This window comes from Anomalospiza imberbis, chromosome 1, assembly GCF_031753505.1.
Source record: "Anomalospiza imberbis isolate Cuckoo-Finch-1a 21T00152 chromosome 1, ASM3175350v1, whole genome shotgun sequence".
Taxonomy (NCBI): Eukaryota; Metazoa; Chordata; class Aves; order Passeriformes; family Viduidae; genus Anomalospiza; species Anomalospiza imberbis.
Window position 1 is genome coordinate 49,741,164 of NC_089681.1, and position 13,984 is coordinate 49,755,147.

General features: G+C 35.4%; 1 protein-coding gene across 7 annotated transcripts in view; it reads right to left on the reverse strand.

The window, feature by feature from the left end:
* Nucleotides 1-13,984, reverse strand: part of DLGAP1 (DLG associated protein 1) — a 404,716-nt gene that overhangs the window by 311,987 nt on the left and 78,745 nt on the right. For all 7 annotated transcript variants that reach the window (XM_068191544.1, XM_068191537.1, XM_068191551.1 and 4 more), the window contains one exon: nucleotides 11,890-12,031. The gene's annotated coding sequence lies outside the window, so the exon portion shown is untranslated. The remainder of the gene's footprint in view (nucleotides 1-11,889; nucleotides 12,032-13,984) is intronic.

The window sequence follows — 13,984 nt, forward strand, 5'->3', positions numbered from 1 at the left end:
AATTGTTTAGCATTGCTAATTTTTAGTGAATATCACATTAAAATATGGTGAAAGCTAGGAAAATGTGTAGAAATATTCTGAGGCTGACCACAGCAGATGCTCAAATGCAATTTGGTTTTCTAGAACTGCAGAGTTACCAGCATACACATTATCAAGAGAGATGTGAGGCACCCCAGTAAATCAATATTAATTCCAAAATTCAGCTTCAGACTCTTGAGATGGAATTCTAGTGGCATGCAGGAATAAATCTGAAGATGACACCCAAAAATACAGAGGCAGTCAGTATAGGCACTCTAGATCCTAATTTTAAGTGTGCTTTCTGAATCATGTTATTTATGCTCACTGCTTTTCTGCTGCATTACTTGCTCATAAATAAGCTACAGGTAGTGAAAGGCGCTGCAATGGAAACATTCATTGCACAGTCCCTAGTTTCTAGGGGATGCCAAGTTACTTCTAAAATGATCAACACTGACTGGGTGAGTAAGACCACTGAAATGGGAGTCAACGTCAAAACAAATCTGCAAATTTTGGTACAAAAAATAAAGAGGCTTCACTTGTGGCTAACCCAGATATGAACAAAAAAAAAAAAAAAAGATGCAACAGTCAGAAATAGTTTAAAAGGTTTCGTCCTGGAGAAATACGCAACCGATCTCATGTGATGTTATGTTAAAAAAACACAACAAAGCTATCAAATATGACAGAAAAAACATCCAGCTTCTTTTAGTGGAATATGAAAAACAATCTAAGATTGTAAAGGTAAGAGTAGATGTTTACTATACAATTAATTACATAGATTAAACAAACTTCTCAGTGGCTACCAGCAAAATTTTATTGCAAATACTTAATAAAACCACATTCCTTTTCTGTATTTGTTTCATTTCATATCCTTAAAAGGACTTACAAACTGCCAGTCTGAGAACAAATAGACAAGTGTCATGTGATCAGAGAGAACTTAGGCTCAGTTTTATCAGCAAATAGCAACTAAAAGAAGCATATTTCATGTCCACATTTCAATCCACAAGTCCAGAGTTTCATCATCCTCACCTGTTTAAAGTAATACGGCCTCTCTTTTTTAATTACCTCTACCCACGCTTGGAATTGCACAGCTACAGCTAAGTCTATAAAAATTTCTAGTGCAAATGACCACATCACAAATTACATGGTTGGATGAAACAATGCAAGTTTCAGTAGAAAAGAAAATGCTTGTTTCTGACACTTATTCTTTAAACATAAAGGTGGCTGAAGAAAAATCAATTAATAATTAAAGAATTTCTGGCATTATAGATTACTTTAGTCCAGTTAAGACTTTTTTCCTTTTCCACAATGTCAATATAGCAAAAAAACCCAAATACATCCTGAAGTAATGAAAAGAACCACAGTGGTTTCTTAAGTGTTATTTTTTATGGGTAAACCACAGCTAATTGAAGTAATTTACAGTGTATACATTCAACTTATTAGACTTAAAATTTATTTGAACACGTGCTAGTAAGTCAGTAAAAGCAGTTTTGCTGTAATCAGATAATAAGCAATACCACTGCAGAATCCAGTGAAGCAGAAAATAAGTGTAGTTTAAATTATTAAAATTAAGAATTTTATATATCATACAATTCTTTGGAAATTATACATGTGCAATGTACACGATACATTTTGTATTTAACTAATGTTTTCATGAGTTACCCACAAATTCATAACACACCATTTGAAACTACCTCACAGACACAAGTAACAAGGCAAACTATGTTTTGCATAGTTCAAGGCATCCACAGGATATTAGTTCATGGCCAAAATACTATCTGTTGATGTGAAAAGACAGAAAAAGACAATTTTGCTGTTCATATTTCTTCTGAAGAGTAAAACATCTAGTCATCAGAAAAAATGAAAAATTACTTTCTATTATCATACATTACAGAGAGGATGGAGTTATTTATTAGGATTATAATACATATTCATATATGGCATGAAGAATGCCTTTATTTCTTCCTGTGGTTTTCATAATTCTGCTGCACTCTCTGTTCTCTTTCTCTGTAACTGTTCTCTTTCCTCCCCCAAACTCCCTTCCTACCTTACAGCTGCAAAGCCACACTGAGACGCTGTGAACCAGAAGCAGAGAATCCTAAGAATGACCAAATGGTCAATGACTGAGCTCGGTACCAAGTGCTCACTCAGAAAAAAAGTTAAGAGAGAAACTGGCCACAGTTTATGGTGCCACAGAACAGCAGAAATGTAGTCATTATCAGCCAACATCAGACAAATTCAGCCTTCAGATAAAAGGCCTATGTTTTGAATAGTAGGGACAAATTACAAGTACTACCCATAGCTTCTCTATTCATAATTATTTTAAAAATTCAAGACACAAAATTTTTTAAGATGACATGCTCATTGAAACTCAAGACTTCAGCTATTTGCTACATATACAGGTCAATCTTACAATATTAATTAGTTTTTAAATTGTAAACTGTTCAAATACTTTTTAAACTTATTTCAAATTTTAAGAATTTTGATAGATTATATTAAGGTATCAGAATTTTTAACTGCATACACTGCAACTGTAAGTGGACTGCAAATTTTTCACAACCTCGACTCACCTTTTCTGAAATAAATGTAGTGTTTCATAAAACGCATAAAAATACTACATCTAATTAAGTAAATACCAGAGATAGACCTAAAGTCTAAACAAAGGTTTATCAACAAAATTTAGGGGCCTATTGAACCAAGAATGGAACTGCTCAGACTGTTCCAATGACTTGGCCTTTTGCGATCAAAAGGTATTTAATTTGAAAATAATTATTCTTTGAGAGACACATTGGGTGGAAGTGTGAATCTCAGTGTATTTCAAAGACCAGAGGCCACCTGTTCATGGGCGTTCCTGTGTGATTAGTGGAAATCAAATGACCAAATTCCGGTTTGCCTTACAGCCTTCAAGTTTTTTGTACCCCAATGTTTTTAGTATGGTTAGGCACACCTTTCTCCCAGAAACCTTCAGTGCTTCTCAAGAGTTTGAGCTTTACTGTCAAAGTACAGTGAAGGTTCAAACTAATTTTGCTGCCTAGGAAGAGAGTTTATATAATTAAAGCAGCTCTAATTACACATTTATTAAAAAAAATAAAGCTTCCAGCAGGGGTCAGTCTCAGAAGAGAGGTTGTTGGGAATAAATAACTAAAAGGGAAGAAGAAGTCTAATTAAGTACTGCTGAACATAATACAGATCTGCTAATCTCCTTTCAATTCCTGTTAGCTCATTAGATTCCCTTCACTTTCAATTCTGAAACATGTAGCTATATTATGTTTCATTAATATAGGTGATGAGGCAGCTAGGGTGACTTCACTTACGAACTATAAAAATGGTGCTGAGTGCAAGAACAGTAATTGTGTAAAATAAATCTTGAATATTTATGAAGTACCTTTAACAGAGACAATCCAATACTAACATTAGAATTTTATTATTTTAACTTATTAACTGTAATTTATGTATACAATGTCTAATTCGGCCTTACATATGACCTAACACTTTTTCCTGTGATGTTAGTAACTGTAAGAGTTCATCTTAACTTTATTGTGACTATTTTCATAAAATTGAATTCATACTTGAAACACAGAGCTAGCAGTCTATTCATCTATAAAAATGAAAGTTCCTCATAGTGACTTATGTTGGCCTGTTAGTTGCAAATGCCAAAATAAGTTCTAAGGTCCAGAAACATGGTGTTCCTGCAATTGCAAACTGATTCTCTGGAAGAAACACCCAAACAAGCTGACCCTGTGGAATGGAAACCTCAATCAGTCTTAAATTCCAACAGTTGTTATTCTGAGGTGCCTTGAAGAAGTCAATTCCACAGCATATTTGCTCTGTAATGAAACAAGGAATAGAAGATAAGGGAGTAAAGAGCTGTCTTTTGACCATTGCTGTGTTTAATAGGACACATGCGGCAGTCACCAGGACTGAAGTTCTCTAAGCTCAAAAATAACCCACATCATAGGAAAAATAACCTAAGCTCAAAAATAACCCACATCCTACTCATGCAAAAATTTACTATCAACCCTCCCCCCATTACTTTATATATGGATAGATTAGTTTCTTTGACTTTTTAGTGGCTAACTATTGCACTAAAGCTGCCCATTGCTATCCCATTTGCAACAGATATAGTTAATGAGACAGATAATATTCCATCAGCATGGTAAAATCACTAAATAATTCAACTCAAACTTCCTAAAGACCATTAGCATATTGTAACTTTCAATAATATCAACATTATTTGGTATCAACCCATTTACTGTGTAATGCCCTGAAATCCTTTGTACCTCTTGCTCATGCATTCCCATGCACATTCTCCCTTTCTTCTTTTAGTGGTGTAGTCTAAATGTTACTTAAAGATTAAAACTATGAATGACTATAATTTTAACATTCCAATACTTATATTACTTTTTGTAATTTCATTGTTTTACACACTGATGGCTGATTCAAAGGAAGATTTGATTCCAGAGGAGATCTATCATGTGGCAAATGTAATTTTTTCACATGCAGCAAGGATAAATCTCATCACCTTACTATCCCTTCAAGGCCCTCCTAATGACAAAATGATTTACTGACTTGGCTGAACTATTTTTCTTCTAAAATTTAGAACCATCAGAAATATTTAATGACTCGATTTAAAGTGCTGAAATAGCAGCACACTAAAAGAATATTAAAATGCTGGTATTCCCCAAAGAATTAACACCTGTCAAATCAATAGGATTTGAAGTAGAAGACATCATGTCCATTTCAATTGTAAATTTGTAAGTAAACACTGTAAAAGGAATGTATCTTATGTCTAAAGAAGCATGAAAGCATCATGATCCTTTCGGACTGCAAGATTTAATTGCCAAGGTTGGACTGCAAAGGTTTAATTATGGAACCTCCACATTCTTTTCACTTCAATAGCTAATCATGTATGAGAAGTAACCCCTCTCCTTTGGAAACTACTGGCTATAATTTAGAGTGATGCAAAAGATCATTCTGATATTGATTTAACTATTACAGCACTAAAATAAGGCTTATACGCTTTGCCATACTATTTCTAATAGTGAAATGCCACACTTTCCAAGATATATCATACAAAAAAATACACATAACACATCTTTAATCTCAACATGGCAGAGCAAATCATATCCAAATGTTGTCTCTAAGACTCTTTGCTGGATAAAAGTTGATCCAACTACAAAATTATTAGTTATTTACAGGCATCACTTTAAATAGGAATTCAAAATACACACTTAAAATACCACTCTTGTTGGGATAATATCTTTTCTAGGCAGCATAGTTGTAACTGACAAGTGTTAGCCTATACATGAAAAAAAAAACCCACACAAAAAACAAACTCCAAAAAACTACTACCCATTTATCTTTAAACATACCAATTTCTGCATCTGTGAAGATAGGCCATGTAGGACTAAAAGATAATGTGTTTGCAAATATCTGAGAAATGCAGCAGTGTTTCTATTGCAGAACATTTCAAGCAAATACCAAAATGCATTAAAGTTAAAAAAAAAAAATTTGAGCAGTAGGTAAAAGATGCAGTAGAGAAAAAGATCAAATAGAAATCAAGATTTTCTGTATATATTTATATATATGTTCACATAAATAGAACCCCCAGCTAGAACTAATGATTGTGTATAACTAAACACTTTGAAAAATTAGAAATAGTTAAATGGATCATCCCTTTTCACTAGACAAGATGAAAATACCTGCAAATAATTCAATGTTTTATTAAACTATTTATGTGTGAGACATGTCACGCATGCACGCATTCTCCAGAACCATGATAATGATGTGTACAATTATCTGACTTTATGCTACTGACAACATATTTGATCAGCTCAAGGTTCAATTAGAACAAACTTCACAGCTGGTAGCTTGAAAATAATAGAACAGATAGAAAAGAAAAAAACATGCTTGAGGGCATGGGAGTTGGATAGTAAACCAGTGAGATAAAATACATCTTCTTATAAAGTTTTAGTGATCACCACTTTTGCACAACATCCTTTACTACAAAAGGGAAAAATTTTTGAACAATAATAATGACGATACTGTAATCAACTGTTCAGGAATTGCAGTGGTACACTTCACAGAAACTAGCATAATATAGTGTTAGAACAGTTAAAAGACTGTTGACAGTGTGAAAAAGTGTGAAAAGAATTTTGGGGCATGGCCAATGACCCTAAACAGCTCATTCTGACTTTAAATTATCTGTATTTTCCTGAACATATCACTGAAAATAGTTAAGTTCTTGCAGATATCCTTTAGCATTCTGATGCAACAAAGTTCCTTTGGTAGCTACTTAATGCCTGTCCTGGTTACACTCCACTAGAATTTTGCTTTTTCTCAGTTGTAGGAAAAGAACTGTAGCATTTTGAGCACACTCTAAATTGTCCGTGGCTGTTGAAGCTGTTGACGCAACACAATCTCCAGCATCCTACCTAATCTTGTGGCATATGCCAGGCTTTTTTAGGAAGGAGGTCACCAGCTCAGTGCTACAGGAGCTCTGGTCACAGATAGGAGCCACCAAAATTCAAATAGTTACCTTTCTACTCGAGTATGCAACTGGCTTACACCAAAAAAACAAGTTTACTGTTCCTGCATTCCAGAACCTGCTTAAACACTGCTCTTTGAATTCATATAAAATACATAAAATCTACTGTTGCTTTTATTACTGTGATAAATATGCTTCACTATTTATTTATTTTCAAAATATTTTTGATTTGAACCTACAATTTTTATCCAAAATATTACTATTAGACAGATTCTCTATTTATGTATAATTTTGCATACTTTTGCAACATCCTTTATTTTTGCCCACTAGTCAAGGAATTGAGATTTTCTACATTCCTTTTCATTTTTACCAGCTTATAATAGTGGCAAAGGCAAAAAAGAATTCAGTATCTTTTTTTGTAATGCAGCTCTCATTCTATGTGACATAATTTTTTGGTCCACTGAGATGAGGAAAGAGGAGAAAAAATGTTCTGGACTGACTTGAAATTTCTTTTCCCTGTGTTTTCCATAATTTGAGAAAATGCTAGATTTCTACTTGCAAGTCAAACTGTGACCTTTTCTCCTGTCTGTGTGCCTTTAATATCTCATTTATAAGGGAGATGGATTCAATTTTTATAAAAACATTCTCATTTTTTCACACCAAAAAAGGCATAATATTAATACCCAAAACTAATTAAAAAAAGATCCCAATAACCATCCTAAGTCCTTCTGCTGGTTTTTTTTGTTTGGTTGGTTTTTTTGGGTGGGTTTTTTTGGTGGGTTTTTTTTTTTTTTTTGGGTTTTTTTTTTTGTGCCCTCACAATTTTTTAATGCTGGTTGTAACAAAAAATTTCAGAAACCATTTTAATTCCCAACCCTTTGTTGTACCACAACAGGGTTAGTTCAATTCATTCTGGGGCCATTTGCTCATAGCAGAAAACGAAAATTACTATCCTTGCACCTTCAGTTAAGGGAAACAATTTTTCTATCTTTGTAAATAGTTTTTCTATCTTTGTCTAATTTGGCTTGAACAGAAAAGCTATTGGCTTCACTTCTTGAAATAATGTATCTTGAGATCATAGGAAAATTCAAGTAGGAATGGACATCAGGCAGTTTCTAGTTAAAAATCCTGCTCCAAGAAGGCTGAGCTGTGAGACCAGGCTTGGGCGCTCGGAGCTTTGTCCAGCTGGGTTTTGAACACTTCAGAGAACAGAGCCAGCACAGGATCTCTGAGCAACCCAATGCAGCACCTGCTTGTCCTCAGAGTGAAAATGATCCTCCTTCTAGCCATTCTAAACCTCTTGCTTCAACTCATGATCATTAATCTGAGTTCCTGCCTCTGCACCACAATTTGCCAGCACGTTTTCACTGGCAGCAGTTTGGAGCTAAATTTTCATGGGTCCACTCTTGAAAAGTTTTATTTGGTATGGTATAGTATAGTAATGTCAGATTCCTATAAAGGACACAGCAAACCAGAAAAAACCTGGATGACTTTCCTCAATCTCATTAGTTCTCTGCATGACTCTCACGTCATGAGGCTGTTTGCAGGAAATCCAATAAAGGCACTGTTACATATCATGGAGTTCAGTTTCAGATTAACACACCCAGCATCTGTTGTCTACATGCAAGAAAGATATTTAAGTTTGCTGTCACTTAGACAGCCAAGGCCCAGTTCAGTTGGCCTCAGAAATACCTTGAAACATTCCTTCCTGGCTCCAGCAAGCCCATTAGGAGGCTGCAGGTCTCCTACAGGTCCCGTGGCATATTTATCTTTTCCGCATGGATGTCTCAAGTACACCGCCACATTTTGAATGCTCCTAGAGGCATACAAAGGTGCCAGTGATTTGAACCTGCAGGAGATGGATATTTGAATCATTCTTTTGGCCTGACTACCATGGAAACATGTAGTATATTGATTATATGAGAATCTAGACACCTTGCAAGCATTTAGACACCAACATACATTTGCACTGAAGTGTCCTCATTACAAACAAAAACCCAGAAACAGCCTAAGATCATGAGAGATGACAGCAGACAATTATAGCTCATTAAATGAAATATCAGTGCTCTGTGGTATGGGTGAGAACCATGAAATGGTATCACCATATATTGGGAAGCAGCTTCTTCACATTTTGTCTCAGGGTTTCAATCATATACATGTTAATGATAGAAGTTCCACATGAAAACGTGGAATTTTAGATATAGAGAATATTATAATATTATATATAGAGAATCTTCGTCTATTCCTCCCTTATTTCTGATCACTTCTTCTAAATTAAAGAGCAACAACAAATGAAGGCCAAACATGGTCTGTGAGGTAGAAGAGATGAGGGTAGAAGTCAAATCCTACATAATTTCTAATTTCTTCTTTCTGTGAATCTAACAATGCTATGTTGCTCAGTAAAATGTCAAAAATAATATACAGAACTACCATGTACCTTTTATGAAACAGAAGATAAACTGAGTTCTCAAATATTCAGGGTTTCCATACTTTGTGGAAAACTAAAAGGGCCTTCTAGACTTCATTCTCTCGAGAGTAGCAGATATTTTCATCTGTTGTAGCTTTGAAATACAGTGGTAGCCCTTGACCTTAAAAAAAACTCCAGATAAATTCAGTAACTTCTATTAATGTTCCTCTTATTTTTTCCAGTAAAATCTCCATGTGGATTGAAAAAGTATACTAATAATACTGAAATCTACCCTGCAGATGTGGAAGAAGTATGAACAAGAAATGAAAATTCTAGCATTTTAAGTAAATATGATAATGTTGTCAAAAGCAGAAAATATTCCTGAGGCACAGGCTGTTCATTCTGCTTTTCATTTTCTTCACTTTCAACATTTTCTTGTTGTTGGGTTTATTTTGGTTTTTTTTTTTTTTTTTTTTTGGTTTTCTAGCTTTTGATTTGTACTTCCCCTAATGTTTTTCTCAACTTAGTCTGTTTTTCTCAGCAGGATAATCTTTATATCCCAGACAGATGCCTAATTCTGCCCTAAACAAACTTATGGCTTCTTTTCAGATCAAATGATGCAAAACACAAACACCCCAACTACACAGATATGCAAGCTGAGGTTGAAGGATTGCTTTGATACTACTATAGGTACAACAATGTGAAAGTATTCACATAATGCTCTGACTAAATTCCTTTAAAAGAATGTTCATGAATTATTCAACTGATTAAAAGTTCAGTGATTCATTTTAACAATATTGCAAAGTGGTTTGTATAAACTACTTTATGAGAGAATCCAAACTATTTCTGGCTGCAAGTATTCTGAAGCCATCCGAATGAATTCCTAGATTATCCTAAATATTGCTCTGTGAAAAATTTTGTTGTGTTCATTTGTTCTATATCTAGGCCAATATAATTAATGAAAGGTAATACTCCATTATCTTTCTGATAATCGTGGGGTCTTACAAATCTACAAGTTAGCTATAGGTGGAGAAGAATCCCATCATCTTCCTATGGAAAATACACTTTTTCCAAAAGTAAATTTTTATCTAAAGCATAAATTAATACTAATTGTGTAGTGAACACCATGAGCAATACTGAGGGATCCCTTTATTAGAGGAAGGTTTAATTTCATAAATGAATAAAGCCATTTTTCTTTTTGATATTTTGCAAAATATTTGTTTATGGCAAGCTGTCACTTGTATTCATATTTAGAATGTAGAAACTACTGTGATGGTTCCTTGGAAATGCTTAAAATAGATAAGATGGATTGACTGATTGCATATTCCTTTGAATTATTGTGAAAGTACTAGATCTATCTAAATCATGCCATGTAAAAAAAGTGGAGTTAGAAGTTATGTAACTTCAAGTTGCTATAAATTGCTTCTTGTTGAAAGCTATATAAAACATTTTCAAATCTGTCATGTTCCACCTCTTCTGCTTAAAAAAATAAATCCAAGTGAAAATGTCCAAGAAAAGTATGAATCAGGCTTATGTTGTTAAGTTGGAGCAAAAGTTTGGCATCATCAAGACTGGATACTCTTTAGCAATTAAATCAAGAATCTGGTCCATTTTATGTCCAGCCTGTATTTTTTACAGTAAGACACTGTATTTTATTAGGTTAGGTAACCAGTGCAGCTAAATAAGCAACAAAACCAGATGAGACCTACTTCTCTTCTCACAGACACACCATTGCCATTTTTTGTTAATCCAAGTTTGATTCTTGAATACAGATTTTATCTACCTTCTTTTGCTGCTGACATTCTCATGTGCCCTCAGAACAAGTTATCACACAAAGCAGCCAGGAAAATGCATTTTCTACTTCTCCTCCCACAGCAGCATGCAAGATGACTGTGCAGCAACAGCATCCCAGAGAACATGCTCTACAAGGTCTGATCTGAGCTCCAGACTTTGCCAGAAAACAGTCTCACATCATGGACCAGTCTGACCTCCCACAAAGCAGGAGGAATGTAGTATGAAGAGAGCATGGAGGAGCCAGAAACTGCTTTATTTGTAGCACTGAACAGAAGAAATGAGCACAGCAGAAGGCAGAAGATAATACAGCGCTTCAAGCTGTGGGGCAGCACCCAAAAGCTGCTTTTGTTAGTCCTGAGAGTAACCATCATAGCCAGCAGGAACTGCAAAACCCTTGACAGTGAGATGAATGTCAAGCCCTTCTTTTCTTGCCTAAAATATGTATTGAATTTTAGAAAGTAACTGCTTTTCCCTCATTTGGCTATATATATAAATAAATAAATATATATATATAAAAATATATAATATATATACATATATATTATATATACATACATATATATATATATAAAATATATATATAATATATATATAATATATATATACATATATACACACACATGAGTTTTGTACTTTCAGTGAAACTTCAAATCTTTTCAGAGTTTCACTGGGACCAGAGACTGAAACTACTTCAAGTGAGGCTTTGAAAGAGGGCATCCAGAAAAGGCACTCTTTAATTTTCAGGACAGGATACCTCTCTGCAAATAAAAACTTGCTTACTAGAAGTTCTGCCTTCCTCAATTAAACACGGTGGCTGGCAAAACAAAATAACAAGGGGTCATGGCAGAATTGGAGTTGATATGTTGAAAGTGTGTATCACTCAGCACTGAGTACCACTCCATGATTATACCCTATTTTGTACTCTGAAAAACAACAGTCTCCTACAGCAACAAACACAATTATAAGACAGATACCATTTATCCCAGGAAACCTATCTACTACTTTAAAAAATACTAGAAAAGAAAAACAACCCCTTGGTGGTGAAATTAGCTCTGATGATGATCTATTTTTTAAACTGCAAAGAAAAAAAGGATGTTTTTGTTCAGCATGATTTATTTTTAGACTGGAAAAGACACAACGGTAAACAGAACTGGAGCTCTGTGGGCACCTTCTGAGGTTAAATTACCTTTCATGCCATTTGCACAGAAGACTGTTCTCAAGCAGCTTGAGCAGATGGTCGGGACACCATTGTCCGTTTACTTGTATCCACAAAGATAAACGATTCCTCTCTGAAATTCTGAACAATATGGCCCTGGTGATGCTTCAGGCTGCCAAGGAGAAAAAAAAAATCAAACAAACAAACAAATATAAATTTAGCTGAGGAGAACAAAATAGTATTGATTGATGAAATTTCATTTTAAACAACAAGCACATATAAAATAGTAATTTTTTTATATTATAAAAGATGTTAACCTAACAATGCTGAGTCCACCACTAAACCATGTCCCCAGGTGCCACATGTCTTTAAAATACCTCCAGGGATGGTTGCTTCAAAACTTCCCTGGACGGGCTGTTCCAGTATTTGACAATCCTTTCCATTAAGATACTTTTCTTGAAGTCAACCTAAGCTTTCCTTTGCACTACTTGAGGCCATTTCCTCTGGTCCCATTGCCTGTTACATGGGAGAAGAGACTGACTCCCACCTTTCTACAACCTCTTGTCAGGTACTTGTAGAGAGAGAGGGGGTCCTCTCTGAGGCTCCCTTTCTACAGACTGAACACTCCAGATCCCTTAGCTGCCTCTCACAGGATTTGTGCTCCAGACCCTTCAGTAGCTCTGTTGCCCTTCTCTGGACACACTCCAGCCCCTCAATGTCTTTCTTGTAATGAGGGACCCAAAACTGAACACAGCACTCAAGGTGCAGCCTCATCAGGGCCAAGTGCAATCACTGCCCTGGTCCTGCTGGCCGCACTGTTGCTGAACCAGGCCAGGATGCTATCGGCCTTCTTGGCCACCTGGGAACACAATGGCTCATGTTTGGTTGCTGTCATCCAACACTGCCAGGTCCTTTTCCACTGGGCAGCTTTCCAACCACTCTTCCCAAGGCTGTAGTACTGCATGGGGCTGTTGTGACCCAAGTGCAGGACCCGGCACATGGCCTTGTTCAGCCACATACTATTGGCCTCAGCCCAAAATATCAGCAATCTGGGACAGTTTCACTAAATGAGCACAATGTGTTCCTGAATACTTAGTAAAGTAGGAGATGCAGGTAAAAACAAATCATACACAGTAACTCTGACAGAAATAAGAATCTACCATGTCTGCACAACTGCTTCTATTGCATGTAACATTTTCTGATGCACACTGCCAAGTAACAACTCGTTCTGCCTACTGTGCCAGTGAGGTAACCAGAGATATCCAGAATCATGCCAGAGCAGACAACTGCCAGGGCACAACGATCCACCCAAGTACTGGTTGAGAAGGTAATTTCACTTGTTTTAAAAACGTCTCAAACTTCTTTGAGAGAAGCCCTGGTTAAACATACCCAATGTGAGCATTTTGCCAACAAGCAATTTGCTAAAAAAGGCACTTTTATTATTAGAATAATTTACTAGTAAGAGAGATCAGTTTAAAGGATTGGAGACAACACGTACAACTATGAAGAAAATTCTAAAATTTTAGAAATAGTCTTTAGGATTTAGGAGTGAAGTGAGCAGATACTGGTCTTTGGACCTGCAACTAATAATTGCATAACCAGTCAATCTTAAAAGCTCACAGAACAAAAGGAATAGCAAGGTTGCTGAATATGGAAAGAATCACATGGAATCAGTGAAGGGGCCTAGACATGGCCTTCAATACACACAGCAAAATAAGACAGAATTGGGTTTAGACAATAACAGTGAAATTAGATAACTATGAATCACCAGCCACTCAAAATTCTGAAGACAGCAGGTATTGCAAAGCATTTAATTAACGGAAGTTTCATATAAAGATGTATAGTTGTTTCTGAAATAACTGCTTATTTAAATAATGACACAACAAATAAAATTCATCTCCTCTACCTAATACCACACACTCCACAGCAAAAGCAAGTAGACAGCAGATATATTTATTTCTCCCTTTCTCATATCAGTCATCAAATGACCTGTTTTAATCTCTTTTTGCTGTGATGCTGGCATATCCAGCGTGCCTTACAATAAACATACCATTTAGACATTTTAGATTCTTGTCAGATTTTTAGGAATTGTTAACACTTATTGGAGTAAGGAAAAAAAGGAAAA